The 26,999-nt window shown below is 40.0% G+C and overlaps 1 protein-coding gene across 3 annotated transcripts in view; it reads left to right on the forward strand.

Moving 5' to 3' along the window:
- Positions 1-26,999, forward strand: part of TBL1XR1 (TBL1X/Y related 1) — a 116,677-nt gene that overhangs the window by 46,127 nt on the left and 43,551 nt on the right. For 2 of the 3 annotated variants that reach the window (XM_080929160.1, XM_080929161.1), the window contains exon 2: positions 13,170-13,236. The exons of the other annotated variant lie outside the window; for it this stretch is intronic. The gene's annotated coding sequence lies outside the window, so the exon portion shown is untranslated. The remainder of the gene's footprint in view (positions 1-13,169; positions 13,237-26,999) is intronic. 3 annotated transcript variants of the gene reach the window in all.

Below are 26,999 nucleotides of genomic sequence, written 5' to 3' on the forward strand. Positions count from 1 at the left end.
ATATACATTCACATTAGGTGTGTTGGTTGCTACCTACCACATCACATCAGTGCTTCTAGAAAGGGTGGGCCGATGTTTTTCAGCACACAGAAAAGTAAGATAAAGACATGGCTAGCATGTATTAAGCACACCTGTATTCCTTGATCTTGCTGCACATCTACTCCGACACTTGGTTCTCACTGTCTCTGTAGAACACGGCACTCTCATCTGCAGAGAGCAGGCACGGAGCAGGCAGAGAGCAGGCAGAGAGCAGGCAGGGCGTCCTGTCTTTACCAGTGCCAGAGCTTTCACGGTCCCTCCTCACATGAGAGGAACACAGATTTTTCTGTTGATTTCCTAGTAGTTAGTGGAGAATGACTGAGTCAAGGACCTGAGTTTCATACCAGAGCGCAGGGCAGAGGCAGAACGGACTCCTGGACGTTGGTCTTTTAAACCCCCTCTCCAGCCTGCACACACAGACACGTACGTGTATACACAAAAATGTTGAAACTAAATTTAAAAACCTAGATGAATCTGTAAAAAGGAAAGCACTTAAATGTGTTTTTGAATATAACAGTGTGCACTGATACAGCTTGAAGTCTGTAAGGGAGGCATTATGTTTACACTTGTATTCTGTAAGCCTCACAGGTAAAATAGCCTGGTATTGGCACAAGCATATAAAATGCAGAGATACCGGCAGAAGAAGAGGAACAGGAAGTGTGTGTAGAACAGTAAACCAGCGATGTGTTTATCTTCCTGTGTATTCCTTATGGTGACCAACTTTTCAGTAAGCCCTTGAGCTATATAATGTCAACAAAGAAAGTGTCTTGAGTTTGTCTATGACTCTGGGATGAGAAGTTCACGAAGGAAAAGCCACCTGTCCTCACCTGCCTGATTTCCTGTAGTGGCCTTTCCAGCTGGGTGTCATTTTCTTTAAATATTGGGAACAAGGAAGGCTGGAGAGGTATGGTTCTTAGGTTCAGTTCCTAGCACCCATAATGGACAGCTTACAATGCCTTAGATCAGTTTTGGGGAATTAACACTCTGGCCTACTTGGGCATCCTCATGGAGTGTGGCACATGCACGCAAGCTGTGCCTCTGCCCCCAATAGGCTTTAAAACAAAACAAGACAAAATAAAAGAGCTTCGGTGATTAAAGGCTAGCTCTAAAAATGTTTATAGAGCTGGGAGTGGGATGGGGGTAGGTAGGCTTTGTTCTCACAGTGAGCAAGGCTGTTGCTGTTACTCCACTGAGCTCTCTACTGTCTTGACAGCTGCTCTGTTCTGATCTGAAGAAAGAATCAGGCTGTAGACCTACAAGAGGAAAATATGGGCAATATCTTTGAAGAACAATGGTTATGTGTGTGTATGTAGCGTGTGTATGTGTGTGTATGTGCTTCCAAGATGTAGAAGTTGGTTATAGTAATGTAGGTTCAGGCATACAATATTTCTGAACCGAGGATGATTATTGAATCCTCATAGTTACCATTCCTTACCTTTACAACAGAAATACACGTGTAGCTTTCTGAACTTCAGATATTGTTTGCATTGTTACACTTATCTTAGTCTTCCTGTTTCTCTTGTGAAGGAGTTAAGAAGGATTTTCATAATTGATCTATCCATCCTCCCTCTCACCCACCCACCACGGGAGATGGTACCATTTAGACTACTAGCCCTTCACGAAAGCTACAAGACAGTTCGTTCTCCATAGGTTCTAAAGTAGCATCTCTCAGGTTACCTCTTTTAGTAGAGGAGACAGACATGAAGTAAATGACTAGCTACAGTTGTGGAAAAACTTTGGTAGATATGGATCATCTAACCATTAGGCAGGGCATGTTCAGCTGCAAACATGTGAAGAAACACCTAGAAATTGCAAGGAATTGGGCTTTCTTAGTGGTCGGAGGCAGGGGAAGGAAGAGCTGTATTTACAGACCTGTGCAAGTCTTGGGTGAGAGGTGAATTGAGCTGCTTTGAGAAATGACTAAAAATAGGGGTGGGGATACTCTATTTACTTCAAGTAATGGCACTTTGAAGCCAGTGGGGGCATCAAGGCAGTTTTCAGTTTTGTTTTTTGTTCTTTGCTTGAGAGTGGACTTCTGCTTCGAGGTGCACAGTTTAAAGTACAACAGTGCATAGCTCTGCTGCTGCTTGTATCAAGGAAGAGCAGGGAACTGTGTGCATACTGTGACACTGCTTTGAGCGAAGTTGAGATGACATTGACAGCAGCGCTTGAACTGTTGGAACTAAATGAATGGTTAAGCATTATCATAACCAAGAAACCATCTGTTGACTGTTTGCTTCAAAATTTAAAGAACTTGAAGTTTAGATACCAGTGACTGAATTACACATTTTAGGAGGTATGCCTCTTCAAAAAATAATTTGGCTTTAGACTTTATCAGAGTTGCAGAAGTGAAGCACTCTGAGATGTTTGGAAGGGAATTGAGAAAGCTTGGAGGTGACTGGGCAGGCAGACAGGAAAAGTTGGATGCCTTTCTCACCTTTGGGCTGGGTAACTATAGAAACACAGCTCTCTCTCAAAGGATGTAAGCCATACTTTGTTCTAGAGCCAATTTTGAGTTACCAGGACGCCTGGAACAAAGATTGGAGTTACCCTAAATACCATGTTCCAATGAGGTGATAGTCTTATGAAGTTCTTATAGTAATAGAAGAAAGACAGTTATAAGCAAAACTTTGATATGAAGTCTCTGATTTCTCCGTGTGTGTGTGTGTGTGTGTGTGTGTGTGTGTGTGTTTGTGTGTGTGTGTGTGTGTGTGTGTGTGTGTGTGCCTGTCTTAAATAACTAGACAACAGTATTTCAGAAATGAGTTAGCTGTGTAAAATTGTATCTCAGAAGTACCCAGAAGGTTAGGCAGGGTAAATGGTATAGGCTGCTTTTAGAATCCTAGTCAGTCCCATTTTTGACTTAATCCTAGTTTGGGCAAATAAGAACACAGGCCTTTCGTTAGTAAAGTGATGCTTTAAAATCTTGTGGAACCCTCTCAGAGAACTAAACCTTAGGTTCCCAAGGCTGGTCTTGGGAGGTAGATCAGAACAGAAGATTTGGGTTTTTCTGACCCTCTGCTGCCTGCCAGCGCTCTGGGACTTCTTTGACCCTCACTGAACTTGGTTGTGAGACTGGTGCAAGCTTTACTGTATAGAGTGTGTGTTTATTTTGTCACCCCTAGAACACTCTTCAATCTCTTTACCTTAGTCCTTTACTGCACAAAATAACATATATAAAGCTAAACTGTTTAATTTTCAACTTCTTATTGAAAAAGCTTTTCTATGCTATTTATGAAGTAATTTTAGTTTTAGTTTAGTTTTGTGTGTGTGTGTGTGTGTGTGTGTGTGTGTGTGTGTGTGTGTGTGTGTGTGTATAACTTGTAGGGATCATTTAGCCTTACGGGTCCAGGGATCAAATTGAGGCTGTCAGGCAGCAGGTACCTTCACTAACTAGATGAGTCATTTTCTTCCCCCACCTTAACATTTTCTTGTTAGTTAAAAACATTCTGGGCTATATAGCAGAAGGCAGGAGATGTTTTCTTTTCTTTTGAAGGTGTAGCTTTTGTGGGCCCACGTTTTTATTTTTAGAAGCTTTCAGAAGATCAGTGTGATCAATCAAATCCAGACATGCTTTGTAGGAGATGGGACAGTAGATAGTACCTGGCTGTTTGTCAGAGCCAGCATAGGAGAAGGACCAAGGTGCCTAGTTTCTCCTGTGAGTAGATAGATGCCTTTGTCTTTATATACATTTCAGAACTCTCAAATTAAAGTGTCACTATGGTGCTGCCCACCAATTGGGGGAATAGATGAGGGATGAAATGAAGTCTCATAAGCATTGGTATAGCTGAACCAGTCCCAAGGTCTGAGCTTCTTTGCAGGCTCTGCGTACAGAGGGTTGTAAGCTTGGGTTGTGTGTGGGAGAATATTTCTTAGACAGTTCATGGCTGAGACCCTTTTTTAGGTTTCTCATGTCCAGAATCTTCCCTTGTTTCCCTATTCAGGTTGTCTGTCCTCCTATCTATGTGCTGCCAGGCATCTCCTAGTATGTGGTAGGAGTGACTGAGGTATGGGCTTATTCCAGGGAATTACCAGTCAAAGAAGCCCAGCTAGCCTTCCTGGGATCCTAGGACTGCATATTTTTTGAACAGGTCTCTCTTCTTGCTCTTCACCTTCTAATGCACATTGGGACACAGTTGAAGGGGATCCCACAGAACAAGACCAAGGCTGTGTGTGTGTGTGTGTGTGTGTGTGTGTGTGTGTGTGTGTGTAAAGGGGCCCTTTCTACACTTGAAAGAGCTTTGATTGTCTTGATTTTACCAGTGAAATATTTGTAAAGTGTTGGTGATAGGTATAAATGTTTTCTGGGAATGCTTCGAGCATTTGTCGCTATTTAAAATTGTTTACTGTCTAAGCTGTATTAGGGCTTATTTGACTGCATGTTTATTCTCTTTTAATGACATTTTCCTGTTTCCTAGTATCACATGTCTTGGGAAATTTTTAGAAATCTTTCAAAACTGTTAGAATACTTCTATGGAAATATTTGGAGTCAGATAACATACTCAATAAATAAATGGGATTTCTGACAACCTGAGTTGAGTCATGGGAGCTAGAAAGAACCAACTCCTAAAGATTGTAAATTTTGACCTCTGCATATGCACGGTGGCATGAGTGGGAATGTGCCCTTGCACACATGTATCACATATACTGTAATAATAATAATTCTTCAAATTGAACATATTATGAACAATTAACAGAAACATTTCTGACTTGTGTATCTTTAGCATTTGATACAACACTAGGTAAATCTCTATGTTAGCATGCTCAGTATCACTCTCTGGGGTTGCAGTTTTATTTGTAGGAAATGGAAAATTACAACAGATGTTTCAGAGAAAGAAATTCAAGTGCTTGAAACATAATAACCTGTTTTGTGAAGATGAGCATTCCTGGTATGTTTTCCAGTGGGTAGTTGGAGCTAACACCAGCCCAAGGCCCTTCTCTAGGCCAGACTGCCTGAGAGGAGCAGCTGCCCAGGGCCCTAGTGCTCTTCAGCATCTCAGCGTTGCCGTGCTAAGACATGTTAGGACAGACGCTGTGCTTCGCCCCCATCTTCTGAGTCCTTTTACAAAGTGCATTGGCTTTAACTCTTTCCCAGTACCGTCTCCTGATCTTGTACCTGCACAGGAGGTGGGCAACCTTAAGTGCTTCTCCCAGAGGTACCAAGACAGATGGGGGAGGGCTGTGCTTGCCACTTTATTCACTGTGAAAGAGGGAGAGGAATCTTTCTTTAACTTCTGCTAAAGATTATTTGCTCATTGCAATCTCAGGTTTTCTGTGTTTGTATCTAACTGCAAATTAAAATAAGTTGATGTTACTGTGTCTTTTATGCCTCTTATTAAAGAAATCTCCATGATCTCTTGTTTGTTTTGTACTCTTCTGTGACCTCTTTGTAAGGCCGTTAATGTGCTTTGGTAATTCAGTTTTGGAGAGACTGAGTTTTTTTTCCTCATCGTTAGTCTTGAATTGAGGTGAGTCTAGCTGTCAGTTTACTGGTGTCTCTAGTTCTCAGCTCTGCTCACTATACAGTCTAATAATGAAAGAAGCCATCCCTCTGCTCCTCATCTGACACGATGCTAATTAGAATAACAAGGACACCTCCTGGCTATTTACCCCTCCTCGGAGAGGCTTTGAAGTGCAAGTGATGTTCTGGCCTTAACCCTAGACCAGTGGCCTTCAACCTTCCTAATGCTCTGAATCTTTGAGACAGTTCTTTATGTTGTGGTAACCCCCCAGCCATAAATTATTTTGTTTCTACTTCATATTGTAATTTTGCTACTCTTGGAAATTATAATGTAATATCTGATATGTGACCCAGCATAGTGAGGAGTCAGGTGATGCAGGTTTAAGTGTGTCGAGGTTTTTCATAGTGGGTACCAGTCACACTGTCCTTGGCCTGCTCCTGTATTTTCACCTGTGTTGTGCTGCTTCGGTCTAATTAGCTGTTTACAGTCTTGATTCTAACTCTGTGACTCTTCTGCTGGGCTTGGCAAGTGTTCTAGCAGGGACAGCATTAGCCCCTCTGCTTCCCTAGCCAGTGAGTGAGTCAGTGGGTTTGAGGCAGCAGAGGTATCATTGCCCCTGCCCGCCTTTAGATAGATGTTTGTGCAGCTCCTGTTGCTTCCCCTTTTCTGGCTGTTTCATGCCCCTGAACTACTGTTTTGTTTTGATTTTGAAGGCATAACACATAATATCTTTGTGTCACCAAAAAAAAAAAAAAAAAAAAAAAATTCTTAGGCACTTGCAAGCTGTATCATTAATTTATAATTTAAGAGGAGAGGATCAATTTGTTATACCTGAACAACAGTGATGTACTCACACTTTTAAAAGTAATAGACTTTTTCTTACATGAATCTTAAATTTTTTGTTTTTTAACAGCAGTGGAAGTTTGTTGACATTCTGTTATTTATAGCGAACCGAAGGCTTTTTCTGTTTTTTTATTTTATTGTTTTGAGATGTAGTCTGAGTAGTTCAGTCTGAGTAGTTCAGGGTTGCCAGTGAGTTATGGGTGTGTGCCAGTATTCTTGGCTGAAACCTAAAACTTATACAACCTAAACTTTGACCTTGTTACTTTTGCTTGTTTTGACAGGGTCTCACGTGGTGGGCCCGGCCTTGAACTCCTGTTCCTCCCATTCTACCTCCCAAAGGCTAAGAGAAGTAACTAATAACGAACTTGACTCACAGTAGACCACTCTTTAACTTAGAAATTTTACTGTAGTTGAATTTGAGAAGGTGGATTTTGGCTATGTTTCTACTCAGAGGTTTATTTGTATGTTTAATGGAAGGCACAGCTGCATCAAGCACCATGAGACTAACTCAGCTGTTACTGGTGCTTAGGTATCTATGGACATGTGCTCTTGAAAATTGCCCAGTTTTAGAAAATGGAAGGTTATGATACACAAACAACCCTTTGGCTCCAGTTTTCCCAAGTCACTTGAATAACAATGGGAGTGAAAACAAGGGCAGGTGCTCATAGAGTCTTCTGACTGCAGCTGTTTCTCTGTGATCTTCCGGAAGTGGGACTACCCCCATCTTATGCTATGCTTGATGTCTGGTAAGCAACATGTGTGGGGAAGGGGGTGGGTGCACGCACGATCATGAGTGTGCTCACATATGTGCATGTGTGTGTATGACTGTCAGCCCAGCATGGTGTTTCAAAGGCTCTCTTCTACACTGGAGGGTTGTGAGCCACGTATGAGGAAGGTAATATATATATATTTTTAATCAACAAATAACGAAGGATTAGTTAGAACTGAGGTACATATATAGCTCCCTTAAAAATGACCCCATTTGGAATTGGTCCATTTATTTTCTTTGAAATCGTATACTAGGGGCACTTGGAATTCTGTGACATTTCACCCCAGTAATTGATTTAACAGAATCTTCTTCACCTTTTTATTTGTGGAGCTGGGGTGAACCGCAGTGTGCATGCTACGTCCATCTTAATGAACACAATCAGCTCTGGCAGGATTTTAATTTTTCCTTAGGTCTAAATGTCACTTCCAGCATTTCCACACAGAATGGAAACTTGTTGCTGTCTGGTTTCTTTAAGTACCTGCACAGGCCACTGGACTCTGGCCATGTTGCTCCCTACAGAGCAGATGGCTGTGTTTGTACTTTCCTGGGGCAGGAGTCACATTTTCCAATCAGTGAGCCAAATGAATTTATTGTTAGAAACCAGTCTAAAAATTTTGTTATTTTACAGATTTTTCATAAATAAAAAGCCCAAGTTTTACATTAAAAAACCTGGTTATGTGTTAGTGACATTCCTTGGAAGATGTTTGCTTAGTCCCAATATCTGTGCTAAAGGCATTTTCTAAGATTATTGCGTTATTCACTTCAGGTAAATGTTGATAATAGCTTAAAAAAAACCAATTATTTTGTTTGGAGACTGAATGAAGTTTAACACTCTATAAAGTTAGCCTTCTAATTCAGGAGGTGTGCGTTAGTTTTCTGTTAGTGGAAAGTCAGTCTGTCCCTGCCACCTTCTGGAAGTGGTGTGAAAAGTCCTGAGAATATCAGTCAGCCACTGCCTCCTGAGTCCCTGTGTTTGGTCTGTGCCTAGATCCCACACCTGTACTGTTAGAATAGTGAATCCAAAGAACGGCACAACTTGCAGGTGCTATTCTTAGTTATAGAGGAGTAGCAAGGCGAGGAATGGGCCCTGATGTGTAGAAAAGGCTAGGATACATGCTAGACAGCTTTGGGAAGAGAGGCATGCTGAGGGAGCACTCTTCCTGTGGGTGGGCTAGGGACAGGCAGATGTGGGTTGAACCCCCAAGAAGGAATGGGGCTAGGTTTTAGATGTGCATTTCCAGTACAGAGGAGGCAGTGACAGGAATGAAGACCAGGGTAGAGGGGAAGCTGACAGAGACCCAGTCATATGGGTCATAATGCACAAGTGTCAGAACACTGCACAGTACGAGCTACCTGGGCTGGCAAGCAGATGAAGACTGGGCTCAGAAAACAAATGGAAGTTAAAAGGCAGATGTGCAGGACAGGTTGGCTCTCATTTGTCCAGTGGTTAAAGCACATCTGTAATGTATGTGTTTGTCCTACAAGTTCACTTTTTTCTTTTTCTTTTCCTTCCTTCCTTCCTTCCTTCCTTCCTTCCTTCCTTCCTTCCTTCCTTCCTTCCTTCCTTCCTTCCTTCCTTCTCTCCCTCCCTTCTCTCTCTCTCTCTCTCTCTCTCTCTCTCTCTCTCTCTCTCTCTCTCTCTCTCTCTCTCTCTCTCGATTTGATTTTTAATGTGCTACGTAGCACTTAGATGGCCTCAGGTTCATCTCAGAATTGTGGTATGGGCTTCAGTGTGTTCCTAGGAATCCCTGTCATTTCCGTTGAATTACCTGTACACTGCTGTGTCTATCTGTTGTTTACTGAAGATGAACTTGTCCTTGATGCTGTAGAAACAGTTATTTATTAACCATTTACTTGGTGTTTGCCTTAAGGATCTGTAGTTTAAGGAAAGGTTAAATAAACAAAGTAAGGGGTATTGAAGAGAGGAGAGATAACTAGTAGAACTTTCATTAATACATCTATTGTTGTCGTGAGGAAAGTTGTCACTGACACCAAGGAAGGAAAACAGCCCTGGAAAGAAAGAAACTAAGTGGAATGGGCAGTTTCAGTATCTTACCCAAGTAATGTGTGGCAATTTATGTGTGTGGATAGACAGGTGTGTGTGGATGGACACACAGATGTGTGTAGATGGACAGGTGTGTGTGGATAGACACAGATGTGTGTGGATGGACAGATGTGTGGGGATGGATACAGATGTGTGTGGATAGACAGCTGTGTGTGGATGGACACAGATGTGTGTGGATGGACACAGATGTGTGTGGATAGACACATGTGTGTGGATGGACACAGATATGTATGAATGGACAGGTGTGTGGATGGACAGGTGTGTGTGTGTGAATGGACACAGATGTGTGTGGATAGACACAGGTGTGTGTGGATGGACACAGATGTGTGTGGATAGACACGTGTGTGGATAGACACAGGTGTGTGTGGATGGACAGGTGTGTGTGTGTGGATAGACACAGATGGGTAGAGCTTGCTAGCTTATTGATGTGTACCTTAGGCAACAACATTGTTTTGGATACTTGATAAGAATGCTGCTGGCCCTGATGGAAGAGTCTTTTACTGTGGCGCACAGTGCTTCCTGGACAGGGAGGCAGCACACCATTCTCCCTGTCGTCCCATCTCCCAGTGGAGGTCAGAAGACTGTCCTGTGGACGTTTGGATTTTAGTATCTACTTTTTAACTGAATTTTACAAGAAGATTCATAGGAAGAAGCTGCATATTGAAGTAGACCGGCCAGGGTGGTAGATCTGATTCTTAGAAACTAAAATGAACACCCCCTGCTCAATCTAATCACCATAGGTGTCTGAAATTAAAGATTGTCCAGGAAGGGAGGCACATTCCTTTAGAAACTGACCCCCCCCCCTTTTTTTTGCTGTTCTGGAACTCACTATGTAAAAACCAGTCTGGCCTTTAACACAGAAATCACCCATCCCCCTCCCCTACCACACTCCACGCCACCCCATCTCTGCTTAATTAAAGGTGTGTACTAACACTTCTGGGATAAGATATTTTACTCCCCCTCTCCTCCTCTCTCCCTTCCCCTTCCCTCCCCTTCACTTTCCTATCTGTTTCTTTCCCTCTTTGTTTTTTGAGGCAGGGTTTCTCTCTGTAACCCGACTATGCTAAAACTCCATTTAGACCAGGTTGGCCTAAAATTTTTCTTAATTTACTGCAACAGATGACAAGAACACTATTGATTAAGAAAACACATTAAAAAAAAAAAAAGCCACAAAGTAAAGCAACAGAAAACTTGCATTCAATATATCTTATGTCTTTTTACTTCTTTGTATTTTGAAATACACATAATTTAGCAATGTATGTTAATTGTATATAAACAAAAAACATATATAGCAAAGCAAAACTTTTTTTTTTTTTTTTTTTTTTTTTTTTTTTTTTTTTTTTTTTTGCTAAGAACACTCTACTAATAGATAACTTTAGGTTAGAAGTCATAAAAACTGAGCAAGTGAGGCAGCTCCGCAATCAAGAGCCTTCCACTCTCACCACCCACATTGGTGGCTGTAACTGCAAGCACCTACACATACCTACACATGCATGATGGGTACACATAGAGATTCACACATTCACACAGAAATAAACATTGTAAAAATCCTTTTTAAAAGTTTGTACTTTATAGTAAAATAAGTGATGCTGGTTGTGAGTAGCCCCAAGGTAACCAGAGTCTGGTGGCATCTATGTTTTGCTGGTTATAGAATATTTCACAGGGAGCCCTAGGTATACATACCTAAAACTAATGTTTCCCACAAAACATACGTTAAGGAACTGTAGGTCAGTGGACTGGTGTATGCCTGACCTTCTGGAACTCTAATGCTAAGTTGAGTTCTGAGTCTCCAGTGAGTGTGGCATGGTGCTAAGATACCTGGGTGCTCAGTGATTATAACACCAGAGGGACAGACCCAAAGGGACTTTTGACTTTCATAAGTTATTCAGGATACTGCTTAGTGGTCTTTATTACTGACCTGTGTAAGCTCACCTTTCTAGCCATCACTGTGATTACCTGCCTCTTGGTGCTATGAATCTACTTTGCACTGATGAACAGTGTCCCTTCTGAGTATCACCTCTTAGATACATTCATGTGGCATATGAAACACAGTTTTCTCTTTATTCTTTCATTTATTAAATCCTTACTGCAGGTTTCCCTCCCCTTTCTCCTCTCAGTTCCCACCCCTCCCCCCATTCATTCTGCCTTAATTTCTCTTCAGAAAAGGGCATGCCTCCCATGGACATCAACCAAAGATAATCAAGTTGCAGTGAGAGTTGGTACCTTCCCTCATATTGCAGCTGGACTAGATAATCTGGTAGGAGGAAAAAAGAGCCCTAATAGCAGGCAGGAGAATGAGACAGGTCCTCATCGTGCCTCCTCCTCCCCCACTGTTCAGAGTTTCACAGGAAGGAAGGCGTAGCTACACAACTGTAATATATATGCAGAGGACTGAGGTCAAACCTGTGAAGCTCCTTAGTTCTCAGTTGAGTTTTTGTGCTTCTGTGAGTTCACTAGGTTTTCTTGACTATCCTTGACTTTCTGCCTCCTGCAATGCTTCTCCCTCTTCAGCAGAGTTCCCTAAGCTCTGCTTAATGAGCCACTGGGGTCTCTCTGCAACTGTTTACATTAATTGCTGGATGAAGACAGTTGGACTAGGTACCAATCTATATGTATAGCATAATATAATTAGGAATTATTTTATTGACTTTATTTGGTTCTATAATATGTCTGGGCTACCAGTTTCTGTGTCCTGACCTTCCAGACAGTGTCAGGGGTGGGTTCCCTCTTCTGGCATGGGTCTCAAGCTGGACTAATCATTGCTTGGCTATTCCCACAATCTCTGCACCCCCCCCCCCCCCCCCCCCAAGCAGGACAAATTGTGGGATGAAGGTTTTGTGGCTGGATAATGTCCAAAAGATGGAAAGATCTTTTATGTTCATGGATCAGTGGGATAGTAAAGGTGGCCTTTCATCCTACCAAATGCAATCACAGATTCAATGCAAATTCCTTCACTTTTACAACACAGTTCTTTATAGAACAGTTGAGAGAACAATATTCAATTTTATATGGAAAACCCGAAAACCCAGGATAGCTAAAACCATCTGTACAATAAAAGAACTTCTGGAAATATCATCATTACTGATCTCAAGCTGCACTACAGAGTTATAGTGATAAAACCCACATGCTATTGGCATAAAAATAGACAGTTGATCAGTGTAATCAGATTGAAGACCCAGACACAAATACTATGGATACCTGATTTTTGATAAAAGAGCAAAATTATTCAATAGATAAAAGAAAGCATCTTCAACAAACAGTGCTAATTGGATATCTGCATGTGAGGGAATGCAAGTAGATAGATTTCTTCCACCCTGCAGGGAAGTGATGATGCATGTGGATCAATGACCTCAACATAAAATCAGATACATTGAGCCTGATCGAAGAGAAAGTCAGGAATATCCTTGAACACATTAGCATAAGGGATAACTTCCTGAACAGAACTCCAGTCAGTAACACAGGCTGTAAGATCAACAATTAACAGATGAGACCTCATGGAGCTGACAGGCTCTGTCAGCAGAGCAAACATGACTTTTCTGTTGCAGATGCTCCATGGGTTTAGGGGGCTGAGAGTCACTCATTAGGATAGTAGAAGTAGAGGAAAGCATGGAAGAGGTAAATTCTGAGATGAGCATCTGAATGTGACTGAAACAATCCCCAAACCAGTTAGATGTGTCTCATCAAAATACATAGAATGTAAGTCACATCACTTTCCTGCCTGTGTCAGATGAACTCTGCACTTGTTCTCACAGGGACTGAGCTGAACTGGGGCGCTGAACATGACCTTCCTCAGATGCTGGTGCTAACTGCATTTGTCTCAGGAACATAGGCAGTGTTTGGTGCTGTTCGTGACAGCTTTGCTGGGGAGTCTCACTGGTGGGATACTGAAGACTTGTATGAACTCATGTATTTTGAACATGCACAGCTTGGTATGAGAAATCTTAAATGGAATTTGGGATTTAAACGCTGAAACTATTTTCCTTTTTCTTAGCCTCAGCAACTTGTGATTGGAGGTTGGATATCCAGTCGCACATCCTCATATCAATGCACTGCCAATGGTAAGGAGCCTCTCTCTTTCTCCTGTCCTGTGCTAGTGCTTTATAGCTGTGCTGGTTCTTGTTTGTTTCTTTAGAGATTTTAGAGAATTAAACATTTCTAAATCTCAGAAAACTCAAAAGTTAGAATTTTGAGCAAAAGGAACCCTATTTTAAAGATCCTCTTTTTCCTGTAATTTTATGGTTATTTAGTGTCTTTTTTATTGTTGTGCTGAGTCATCATGACTGAGGCAACTTATAGACAGAAGCATTTAACGGGGGTGTGCGGCTTCACAGGGTCAGAGTTCATGGCCATCAAGGCAGGGAGCATGGCAGCAAGTTGGCACTGAGCTAGAGCAGTTCCTGAGAGCTTGCATGCTCAGACAACCACCATGAGGTAGACAGAGACCTAACTGGGAACTGGTGAGCTCTTGAAGCCTCAGGTCCACCCTCAGTGATATGTCTCTTCCAGCAATTTTTACTAGAAATAATTTATTTTTATTCCTCATTTTAATGAGTTGTAGGACATTGTGCTTATCCTGATGTTACTAGTTAATATGCAGCTAAATGCATACTATTTTACATTTTTATTTCGTTGTTAACTTTAGGGGAAAGGTATCTTTACCTCTTCAGAAAGGTTTAGAGTTTTTTAATTTTGAATTATAAATCTCAGCTGTTATAGAAAAATGACCATACTTCCTGTTTGGTGACTGGTGACTGGTGGTAATTCAATAGCAGAGTTGTATTAAATTCCTAAGATTTATTCCTGCTACAGGTTAAGTGATCTCACAAACTAAAATTCAGAATGATTTTTATCCTACTTTAATACTGTGTGTTTGGGGGTGCCTTTGCCTCGTGTCTTAGAATTTTTTTAATTAAAATTTTTATGACAATTGCTTGTATAGTGAATCTTGACATCTGTTTTGTTTTCTTCTCTCAACTCTCCTCTTACCCCTCTGGAGTATTTCTGCTCTAACACGTGCACATACCACCCATACCCCTTTTTCTTTCTTTGAGACAAGGTTTTAATATTAGCTTAGGTTGATGTGGAATTCAGAAAGATTGGTTTGCCTCTGCCTCCTGAGTGCTGGGACTGAAGGTGTGTGTCACCACTTGATTAACCATGGGATCAATCATGGCTTATTTTGGTGAATAGGTGTAGGGTTATTTGATGGAGCAGGGACAGCTCTCCAGTGGCTACACTTCTGAAGAGCAAGGACATTCCCATCTCCAGCAGCCATTACCACCCCCTAGAGCTTTTAAACCATACTCCTCCTACTTGACTGTGTTGGGGATAAACAGCTAGAGTGGACAGCAGTCTTCATACCCCACAGTTTTACTTGTTGAGATTTTATTACCTTTATTGCATCAACACTGATGTGAAAATATTAGCTGTAAAATTACAGAAATAAAGCATTTACTGAGTTTGAAGCTGTGCACTGCTATGAAGAGTGTGCTAAGCTTGATTGTCCTGTCCTGGACATGAACTTTACTTCTGTCCAGTGATCCAGTTTTCCTGCCCACTTTTCACTTAGCTATCAGGGTACACGTTCTGACAATACTTGTCCCTTTCTGATTATTCTGTTTTTGTTTTCCTATATGGTGTCTGGAAGTTCATCCATATTGTAGCCAATAACGTGATTTCCTCTATCTTCTTTGTCTTTCCTTTTTTGAGACAGGGTCTCATTAACCCAACTGGCTTGGGATTCATCTCATTGCTGGTCAGAGGGGTGTGCACCATCATGCCTGTGCTGTTCTCTGCTTATTTTCAAGGGCTGAAGAATACCATTTAATGCATATTTTTTCTTTGAGTAGTGTTTTACTTCATGGGCATTTGGGTTGCTTCTGTTTTGGTTTATTCATGGTAGAATTAGATATCTAAGTTCTTGATTTCAGGTTCTAAGAAGTTCATTTTGTACTTCCAAGCAGAGTGTTTGGAGCATGCAGATGTTTTAGTTTAATGTTTTTGAGAATTTTCATACTATGTTGGTTATCTCATATGTGTGAGATGTTGACAGTTTTTAATAGCTATATGTTTCTTGAATTTCTTGTGTCTCTATTGAATGGTGACAAGATGCCTAGTTGCTTTGCACAGTTTGTTTAATTATCCCTTTCTGTCTTCTACTCTGTTTTATATATTTATAATTGTATATGTTTAGGAAAGTGCTCATCTTTTCATTGTATTTTTTTCAAATCAACAGCTAGGTCCAAGGGTTTATTCTGATTTTGGTTTCATTCCTTATTACGTGGAAGCCTAGGAAGGCTTTACGAGTACTTTACTAGTACATCCCTGAAGAAGTATCTGATAGTTGAGGATGCTCATTGGTGATCATGGCCTAGATGCCAAATTCTAGTGAATTCCACGAGTGAGCACAAGCAATGTTTCTTACAAAGAAAAGAAAACTTTTTGTGACCTGGCTTATATAGTAGAAGCATGCCCCGATCCCCCTTTCTTTCCTTACTGGTTTTTAACTACCGACTTGTTTCTCAGATTGCTAGAAGGTAGGGTTTATTTAAGTGTTACTGTGTGCTTGTGGACTTGAACATTTGACATATTTGTTGCTTTGTGGTTTTATTATTTCTGATGTCAATCAGATTTTCTTGGACAAAGGAGCCTTTGCAAGCTGACTTTGCCATCTCTGAAATGATGGTAGTAGACGTTGATGATTCCATACGGTGTCATGACACGATAGTCTTAACATCTATCCCTAGTCCTCACGTTGGTCTTGTTTGCTTTCAGAACAAAGCAGGAGTGAGACCTCAGTAGTGGGTTCCCTGTGGGCTGATTCTGGGGAAGCAGTTTATGTGTGTAATATGGTGTATCTGATACAAATTTAGCATTTTATTTTTAAATTACAACTATGTTGCCAGTATTTTCATGAAAAAAAAAAAAAACCCTGTTAATGATGTTTACATAAGCTTGATTATTTTGTATACTTACACAAATAATATACAGGATAAATTAGGAAATATTTAAAAATAAACAAGACTATAAAGGAAAAAATTCTTCAATATGTTAAATATTAGTAATCATATTGATCATAGCTAATATTGACTATAGTAATTGCTATATTGCTTACATATTAATAATGTAATATATAATTATTGTTAACATTTATGCTAATTTTTAACCAGTATTTTAATTATTTAATAGTAAATAATAAAATTGTAAAATGACATGTAATTAAATATATTAAATGTAAATTTGGTTCGCTGAGACAAAGTGTGTTTGTATGTATGTATGTATGTATGTATGTATGTATGTATGTATGTCTGTATGTCTGTCTGTCTGTATGTATGTATGTATGTATGTAGCTTAGGCTGGCCTTCAATTCGGTTTTTCTTTCTCAGCCTTCTAGTGCTAAGGTTACAGTGCCCCATCCGCCCTTCCAGAGCACAGCTCAGCCCCTCTGTGATCTGGAAAGGGGTGAGTGCTGCTTATTTTCTCCTTCAGTGTCCTGCTGGTTTGTTTTGTAGTGTGTGTGTGTGTGTGTGTGTGTGTGTGTGTGTGTGTGTGTGTGTGTGTGTTCATTCTCACTCTGGCTCAGGTTGGCCTTGCTCTCACTGTGCCATTGCTTCCCGGGCTTCTGAGTGCTGGGATGACAGGATTGAGGTCCACCTTTCATTAAAGTATTTAGGCGACCCTGTATATGCACCACACCTTGACTTAGCATTTGGCTGGCTGCATTTGATTTATGTCCAATATTTTATTAAATTTTTTTATTGGATACTATTTCTTGGTGTGGTATAGCCTTGTTTTTTTCTCTGTAAGTTCTTTTAAAAAAAGAAAACAATACAAACTACAGTTTGTCTAGCTTCAAAAATGTAGGTATAGGGGGTAAAGGAGCAGGACTTAAGCAGTTGAGATCTCCTGCTGCCTTTCCAGAAGACTTGGGTTCAATTCCTAGTATCCACATGGTGACTCATGACAGTTTCAGGGGCCTCACGCCCTCTTTTGGCTATCTTCTAGGATACCAGGCGCACACTCAGTGCACAGACTTAGCATGTGGACAGATTTCCGAATGTTAGACAGAAATAAATAAACTTTGTGTGCATGTGTGTTTGTGTGTAAAATGGGCATTTTAGAGGGCACTTTGTAATCAGCTAAGATTGTTTACTGTGGTTCTTCTGATTAACATCTGCCAAAAGGTGTTATGAAGACTATATGCAGGTCCTTTTCTTTCAGTATTGCAAGAGCCATTCTTGCTTCAGGTAAGTTTGTGAACCTGTTCCCTCAGTCTGTTTACCCATTGTTTGTCGTTTTTCTGATTCGACAGTCATTCCACAACATTTAAAGCTAACTTCACTTAACCAAAGTTCTTCTGAGCTGAGAACCATCCCTGTTATTACTTATTGGTTTCTATAGAATTGTAAGCTTTATCATTACTGTTAGTTTTCAAATACACCCAAGTGTTCTGGTAGAGAGGTATACAAAGGAAAGGAAAGGCTGCAAATGTTGGCTACCTGTTCAGTAGTAGTTTGTAGATATGCTGGGGGAGCAAATCAGCCCCATTCTTTGTTGTTGTGTGGACGGGCTGTGAAGAGGGCAGGTCATTTCTGCCCAGCATTTCCTAAATGACCTGTGGCAGAGACAACCCTCCATCCCTGTGCACACACAGAATTGACTAGATGCTCAGCAGAGTTGGATAGTGTGTCCAGGTACTGTACACTAGTAGTTGATCACCCTAAAAGAACAACCTAGGTGAGACTTCCAGTAGTTTATGTTTGTGTGTATCTCTGTTTCTTCCTCCTGCCCTAGTTCTAGGTAAGACTCAGCACCATGGTGAATAAGAATTGAGCAAATAGGGTCCTTTGTCTCAGTTTAAATTTTAGAGGAAACAGGGTTTTTCCCCATTTAGTCTAATGTTGGCCATAGGTGTATTGTGAGGAACCTTTGTTAGGATGAGGTATGCTCCATCTAATTCTTGGATCTTTTTTTTTTTTTTTTTTAAATGAAGGGATTCTGTCCTTAATTCTCTTTATGTGCTAAGCTGAACTTAGAGTTTTGTGTATGTTGAACCAATCTTGTATCTCTAGGAGAAAATCAACTTTGGTGTGTGATCTTAATATATTCTTGAATTTGATTTGTAAGACTCTTATGCCAGTTTTTAGATGTGTTCATTGGAGAAATTATCTGTGGCTCGCTTACTGTGAGTTATCCAGTTTGGGCCTCATGTGTAGTCGAATGAGTTGTAGGAGTTTACATGGTAGGAAGGGAGAACTATGACAGTGTTTGTCCTGAACGACAGAGGGAGCTATGACAACCCCTTCTGTAGAATTTGCCAGTGTATCCATCTGAATGTGAACTTTCCTTTGTTGAGAAGCTTTCATACCACGGCTTCAATGGCACTGATAACAAGTTGCTTTTATCCTTTTAATTCTGATATGTCCTACATGAGTTAGAGAAATACCCATTCTTTGTAGAGTTCTTTAGAGTATAAATGTTTTCAGAATACCTAAATGATTGGCGTATTAAATTGAAAGCTGTACTAACCCCACCCCCATCCCTTTTCCACCAAATATATTTGTTTTCTCTTTTCACTTCTGGCCAGTTTGTTGTTCTTTGTGTTTTTTTTTTCCCCTGTCTTAAAGAATTTGTGCAGTTTGACTGATTGTATGTATGGTTGTTTTTAGCTTCAGTTTAACAAATTTCTGTCTTGGTCTTTTAATACTGGTGGTCTACTATCTGGTGTTTTTTTTTTTTTTTTTTTTAATTTAAATTTTATTACTGTTGTTTTCCAGGACATTGAAGTGCATTGTTAGGTTATTTGTGACCTTTGTGACCCCCCCCCCCCCCCCCAAGCACTCAGCTATAAACTTTCCTCTTAGAACTTTCATATCAATGATCTAGAGGCTCTTTTCCTTGCTGAGGTTCTCTGGTCATCTCAGGGATGTTGTTCTGTCTCCACATATTCCTCTAGTTTCTTTAGTTTTCTAGTAATAGATTTCTGATTTTATTGCATGTTGGTCTGATGGATAAGAGGGGTTATTTTGATTCTTTTGCATTTGGTAATACTTGGTTTGTAGCCTGGAGTGTGGTCTGTTTTCCTTGGCTGTTGAGGAGAACTTACTTGTTTCTGTTGGATTCTCTTTGCTGTAGGTAGTGGATGCTCGAACTCTGCTGTAGTTTACCTCCTGGTTGTCAGTCTGGATTCACCCATCAAAGGTGAATTTGAAAGATTGAAATCTCCCATTCATCTTACTTATATCAGGACCTATCTGACCTTTTCTGTTTTCTGGTGTTTGTATGAGATTTGTATTTACAGTTGTTACATCTTGATGAATTGTTCCCTTATCTCTTATTAGAGTTGTCAGAGTAGCTGTGCCACCTGTTTTCAGTTTTTGTTCCCTTTTCAGTTTTTAATTCTTCGGCTGTCAGTCTGTAAGTGTCTTTAGTCATAAGCTTTTTTTTTTTTTTTTAAAGATTTATTTATTTATTATATATGAATACACTGTAGCTGTCTTCAGACACACCAGAAGATGTGTCTTTTAAGATCTCATTACAGATGGTTGTGAGCCACCATGTGGTTGCTGGAATTGGAACTCAGGACCTCCAGAATAACAGTGAGTGTGTTCTTAACCACTGAGCCATCTCTCCAGCCCTAGTCATAATGTTTGTTCCTTAGAGAAAGGAAGGTTGGTTCTAGTTTAGTCAAATCAGTCTGCCTCATTTTGGGGAAGTTCAAATCTTGCTTTTTGTTTTGTTTTAGGTTTCTAAGAGTTCCTGTTATCCCAGGTAGCCTTGAGGTCACATTTCAGCAGACTGGCCTTGAATTCCTATTAAGCCACCATATTCTGGCATCTAAAAAGAAATATTTGGGTTTTGTTGTTGTTTGTGACAAGTCTTACTGAGTCATCCTAGCCAGCCTAGAATTGTTACGCAGAGCACTCTGAGCTCACACTTACAGCGCTCCTTCTGCCTCTCTTTCCTGAATGCAGGGATTCAAGTCCTGCACCAGCACACCCGGCCTGTACCTGTTAGTGTATCTGTGCTTCAGCCATAAGCCTAAAAGTTGTCAAATATTTGAAAATAGTTACTTCTGGCCACATAATAGGAATGGAAATTGTTTTCAGAAATAGATTTCTCTGTTTCATGTCATGTGACAGTTGACATCAGTGCACACACCAGTGCTACTGCCTCTACCATAGATTCAGGCGTGTTGACATCCTTTCCCTCTGTAGACCTGACTTGTTGTCAGTGGCTCAGCAGCAGTTGCGCAGTTGGTAATGTGTAATCTCTGCACACGATTGAGAGAGAAAATTCACAGTGTTGATGACTTACTTTAGTTTTAATTATTTCTTTTGCTTTTTGAGATTTTAACATTATTTCTTCCCTTTCCTCTCCCAAACCCTACCACATACTTTTTGCTCTTTCAAATAAATGTCCTCTTCTTTTCATTAATTGTTGTTGCTGGTTTGTGTGTGTATGTGTGTATTTTTAAATACATAAAAAGAACCAGCTCAGTCTGTATATGTTACTTGTATGTTTTTAGGACTGACCAGTCTGTCATGGGAAAGAGGATTTCACACAAACATTTTTTAGTTGCCTGTAGTTTTCTGTGTATAAGGGTAGCCTCTTGGGCTTTTCCCTGTCTGCTTTGGCATTTCCATTGCTGTTCTTGTTCAGCTCATGTTTAGGCTGTCATGTTGGTGAGATTTTATGAATGAAGCACAAGGAAAAGGGTCCAAAAAGGGTACAGGCAAAAGAATGAGAGATTACTCACATAAAGAGTCCCACAAGAACATGTAGTTATATAATCAAAATGTATATGCAGAAGACCCAGCTCAAATCCATACAGGGTCCATGAGTGTAGTTTCATTCTCTGTGAGTCCTTATGAGCCCTGCTTAGTTTAGTTGATTTTTTGTTTGCCACATTCTTGTGTCCTTGACCCCTTTGGTTCCTAGAATCCTTCCTCTCTTAACAGTTCCCCTGACACGTTGTCTAGTGTTGGGCTGTGAGTCTCTGCATCTTCTCTGACCAGTGGCTGTGTAACACCTCTCTAATGACAAGTGGCACTGACCTATGAGTATAGCAGAATACCATTAGGAATCATTTCATTGACTTTCCCTTTTCTATTTTTGCTAGTCATGTATTGTTTTAGCCTGGGTCTCTGGTCTGCCCAGCATCTGGTTTCTGGATATCCATAGTGTCAGGTGTAGCCTCCCTCTCCTGGTGTGGGTCTCAAACTGGACCAGTCATTGGTTGGCTGCTCTTGTAAGGGTCCATGATTTACTGAACAATGATACTCGGACTTAGTATGTTTTTGTAAAAATTAAAAAAAAAAGTATGTTTTATTATACAGAGGTCCAGCATGCTGGGGTCTACCATCTACAAAGATGAAGAGTCCCCACCCAAAGTGAGATTGCAGGCCTGGTTTTAAGCACATTGGGGAAATTCTGTGGAGGCGCAGATGACCTCTGATCTTAATCTTGGGTCTGTCACTAGGGACATTCCAGACCATTTCTGGGGACTGGGAGGCTGGCAAAGGTTGCTGAGGAAGTCTGCTGTTGATCCATCGGCTTTGTTTTAGGTCAGGTGGCTGACAGCTTCTGAGGCCTAGACTTGGCTGGGCTTGCCTAATTCTTAGAAACAGAGATTTAGGCCTAGTCTCCTAAACTGTCAACTTGAAGCCTGTCATGGAGTCAGCCTAGCCTTCTCACTCTCACAGGCTCTGTGCCACCATTGCCCCAGTACATCTTACAGGCAGACATATTATATATAGTTAAAGGTTTTGTGGGCTGATGTCCCAGTCTTATTACTGGGAACCTTGTCAGTTCAGGTTCTGTATGCTAGGAGACTTAACCAGGGTCACTCTCAGATTCCAGGGAATTTCCACTATACTGGGTTTCCACAGTAACCCACAAGTGCCCCCAAATTTCAGTCACCTCTCCAAGTACTCCCTCCATCCCTCCACACCCAGTCAGAACATCTCTCTTTCTATCCCTACCTGCCCCCAGTCTATCCACAAAATTTATTCTAGTTCCCTTTCCTAGGGAGATCTGTGTATACTCCCTTGAGCCCTTCTTGTTACTTAACCTCATCAGGTCTGTGGATTGTATTATTGATTGCCTTTTACTTACAAGATCATATCCACTTTTTGTTTTTGAGGGTCTGGGTTACCTCATTAGAATGATTTTTTTTCTACTTGGATTTGATTTGCATTCATTTGAATGCAAATTTCATGATGGTAGTTTCTGAGTAATGCTCTATTGTGTAGCTATACCACATTTCCTATATTTATTCTTTAGTTGAGGGGCATAGGTTATTTCTAGTTTCAGACTATTGTGACTAAAGTATAGTTAAGTAAGTATCCTTATGGTAGGATGGGGTGTCTTTAGGGCATAGGCCCAGGGATTGTATAGGTGGGTCTCGAAGTAGCTTGATTTCTAGAGTGATTGTGGGATTTGCATTCCCACCAGCAGTGGGGTGTTCTCCTTGTGCCTCAACCTTGCCAGTGTGACCTGTCAGTGAATGTTTGATCTTACCCAGTCTGACAAGTTTAAGGTGGACTCTTAGATTAGTTTTGATTTGCATTTCCTTGATGGCTATGAGTGGTGAATATGTCTGTTATTGTTCCTCTGTTGAGGATCCACTGCTTAGAGCTGTATCCCATTTTTAAATTAAATAATTTGGTTTATTGCTATCTAATTTTTTGAGTTCCTGATATAGTTTATGTATTAGTCTTCTGTCAGATGTGGTGTGAGTGAAAGCCTTTTTACATTCTGTGGGCTGCTGTTTTGTCCTAGTGACAGAGTCCTTAGATTTACAGAAGCTTTTCAGTTTATTAGTGTCTATGCTTTCATTGTTCTGTTCAGGAAACTGTCTCCTGGGCTGGTGCCTTAAGGCAATTCCCCACTTTCTCTTTTGTCAGGTTCAGTATGTGTGGTTTTATGTTGAGGTCTTTGATCTACTTGGACTTGAGTTTGGTGCAAAATGATGAACATTGATCTATTTATGTTCTGTGTGCACACATCTAGTGTGACCAGCATCATCTGTTGAAAATGGGTTTCTTGCTCCACCCCCCATTTGGTATTTTTGGCTTCTTTATCAAAATATCAGGTGGCTAGAGGTGTCCGGATTATGCCTGGGTCTTCATTTCAATTTAATTGGTCAACAAGTCAGTTTTTGTGTCACTAGCATGCTGGTTTTATTACTATAGCTTTGTAGTACAACTTGAAATTAGGAGTGGTAAGACCTCCAGTTAGGATGGTGTCAGCTATACTTTTGTTATTGTTGTTGTTTTGTTTTGTCTGTTTTTGTCTGCTTGGTTTGAATCATTTATGGCTATTGTGAAAGGTGCTTTTCCCTGGCTTTGGGTTTGTTTTGGTTTTTGTCCCAGTTCATTTGTTATTTTTGCATAGGCAGGCTACTGGTTTTTTTGAGTTAATCTTGTATCTGGCCAGTTCCCAGAAAGTGTTTATTAGTTGTGAGGGTTCCCTGGTAAATTTTCAGGGTTAACATTATCCTGTCATCTACAGATGGGGATACTTTGACTTCTTCCTTTCCAGGCTGTATCCTCTTGACCTTCTTTATTGTTGCAGCTAGAACTTCAGGTATGCTGTTGAATAGATAGGTAGACGTGGACAGCCTTGCTCCTGTAGTGTAATTGCTTTGAGTTTCCATTTAATTTGTTGTGGGCAATTGGCTTACTGAAATTTTTTTCTCTTATATATTAGGTATGTCCCATTTATCCCGAATCTCTCCCAAATTTTTATCATGAAGGGGTATTAGATTTTGTCAAAGACATTTTGGTTTTAAATAAAATGATCATGTGGTCTTTTTCAGTTTGTTTATATGGTGGATTAGATTGATGGGTTTTCCTATGCTGAATCATTTCTGCATCTCTGGAATGAAGCATACTTGATCATTTTGGATGATTTTTCTGACTTGTTCTTGGATTCAGTGTACTAGTAGTATTTTATTGAGTATTTTAGCATGTGTTCATAAGAAAAATTGGCTTTAATACTCTCAGTGTTGAATTTTTGTATGGTTTGGGTATTAGTGTAACTTTAGACTCATAAAATGAATTTGGCAGTATTCCTTTTGTTTGTATGTTGTGGAATAATTTGAAGGGTATTGGCCTTAGCTCTTCTTTGAAATTCTGGTAGAATTCTGTGTTAAAAGCATCTGACCCTGAGCTTTTTTTGTTAAGACTGCTTCTATATCCTTAAGTGTTATATGTCTATTTAAGCTGTTTATGTGATCTTGATTTAATTTTAATATAGTAGTATCTAATAAGAAAATTATCCATTTCATTTAGATTTTCCAGTTTTGTGGAATACAAAATTTTAAACTATGACCGAGTAATTTTTAGGATTTCCTAGAAGGCTGTTATGTTCCCCCTTTTCTTTTTGAATTTTGTGATTTGGATAGTCTCTCTGTATTTTGTTTTGGTAAGGGCTTGTTTATTTCTCAAAGAAATATTGATTCTTCATATTGTTCTCTTTGTTTCTATTTTTAGCTTTAAGTTTGGTTATTTCTTGACATCTATTCTTGGATTTGTTTGCTGTTTTGTTTCTGATCTAGCTTTTCAGTGTGCTATTGCTAGTATGAGATCTCTCCAATTTCTTTATGCAGGCACATAGTAGTGCTATGAATATTTCTTTTCGAACTGTTTTCATGGTGTCCCTTAAGTTTGGGTATGCTGCACATTCATTTTTCTTGAATTCTAGGAAGTCTTTAGTTTCTTTATTTCTGTCTTGACTCAGTAATCACTCAGTTTCTATGAGTTTGAAGGCTTTCTGCTGTTGAAATCTGGCTTTAATCCATGGTGGTCTGATGGGATGCAGGGGCTTATTTCAATTTTATTTTATCTGTTGAGACTTGCTTTGTGATTGAGCACATGGTACATTTTGGAGAACAATCTGTGTGTGGTGCTAACAAGGTGATTCTTTTGTGATTGGGTAAAACATTTTGCTGCTATTTATCAGGTCCACATATCTTTGTTTAGGCTTTGTCTGAATAACCTGTCCATTGTTGGAAGTAGTGTATTGAAGTCTCCTAGTACCATGTATGAGGATACATGTGTGATTTAAGCTTTAGTAGCATTTCCTTTACAAATTTTGGTGCCCTTGTGTTTGTGGCACAGATGTTGAGAATTGAAAAATCATCTTAGTTGATGTTTCCTTTGAGAATGAAGTGCCCTCAGCCCTCTTTTGATTAACTATGATTTGAAGTCTATTTTTTTTTAGATATTATAATGGCTATACTAGCTTGTTTTTTAGGTCTATTTGTTTAAAACAATCTTCCAACTCTTTACTCTGAGGTAAGGGTCATTCCTGTTTTTTTTTTTTTTTTTTCCCATTGATCTGTTAGTGTGTGTCTTTTTATTGGGGATTAAGACCATTGATGTTGAAAGATACCAGTAACCAGTGAGTGTTAATTTTTGTTATTTTGTTGTTGTGGTGGTGGTTGTTGGTGGTGATGTCCCTGTCCTTGTGTATGTGTGTGTCCATCTGTCGATTCTTTGGAATTTGCTGGTTTGAGATTATTTATTGCCTTTATTTCTGTGGGTATAGTTAATCTCTTTGGGTTGAGATTTTCCTTATAATACCCTCTCTGAACCTGAATTTGTGTATAGATATTATTACTTTATGATGGAAGATTTTGCCCCCCCAAAGTAATTGAAAAATTGTGTTGCTTATAGTAATCTGGGCTGGCATCTTTTGTCTCTGAGAGAGTCTGCAAGACATCTGCTGAGGCTCTTCTGGCTTTTAGAGTGTCAGTTGAGATGTCACGTACAATTTTAATGATTCTGCCTTTATATGTAACTTGGTCTTTTTCCCTTGTAGCTTGTATTATTTTCCTTGTATTGTGTGTTTAGTGCTGTAATTATTAAGTGGCAGGTGACTTCGTTTTATGGCACAATCTATTTGGTGTTCTTTTATAGGTTTTATACCTATAGGCTTTGTACCTTTATAGGCTTGTCCTCCTATAGGTTGTGAAAACTTTCTTACAAGATTTTGTTAGACAGTATTTTCTGGACATTGAGTTGGGATTCTTTCCTTTATTCCTATATTTCCTAGGCTTAGGCTTTTCAGGGTGCCCCCAATTTCCTGGTTTTGTGTCAGGGAACTTTTAACTTTAACTTTTTCTTTGACCAATGTATCTATTTCTTCTATGTGTCTTTAACCCCTGAGATTTTTCTCTTCCATCTCTTACATTGTTTCTTGTAGTTCCTCTTCACTCACCTAGATTTTCCATTTTCAGAATTTCCATAGTTTGTGTTTTCTTGAGTTCTTCCTTTTCCATTTTTAGACCTTGAACAGTTTTATTCATTTCATTCATTTTTTTTTCTTTTTTCTTTAACTCGGGATTAGTTATTTCCTTCACTTAAAAAAGTCTTAATTTCTTTAAGGGATTTATTTATGTCCACTTTAAGGATCCCTAACATTTTTATAAAGTTGGTTTAAAGGTTATTTTCTTGTGCTTCAGCTGTGTTGGGATAGTGAGGGCTTCCTGTAGTAGGATTAGCTCTGGTGATAACATACTGTCCTGGCTGTTGTTGACTGTGCTTTTACTGTAGTGTCTACATACCTGTGTGTGGGGTGATAATAGATCTAGGTGAGTTTGTTGTGGGATAGACATTTTGTTCCTTGGTTTGTTTTCCCTGGTGCTCTGGCTGGAGTAACCTATTGTTGAATAGAAGGTCCCCTCCTCAGTGGGGGGCTGGACTTCTGAAGGCAGGATGGCCTGTGGTCAAACGGGGTTTCTGCCTGAGTTAGGGGGCTAGACTTCTGGCAGCAGGTATGGCCTGGTATAGCCTGAGGTCTTCTCAGGAGTTGA

Source organism: Micromys minutus (genome assembly GCF_963924665.1).
Source record: "Micromys minutus genome assembly, chromosome: 15".
Classification (NCBI taxonomy): domain Eukaryota; kingdom Metazoa; phylum Chordata; class Mammalia; order Rodentia; family Muridae; genus Micromys; species Micromys minutus.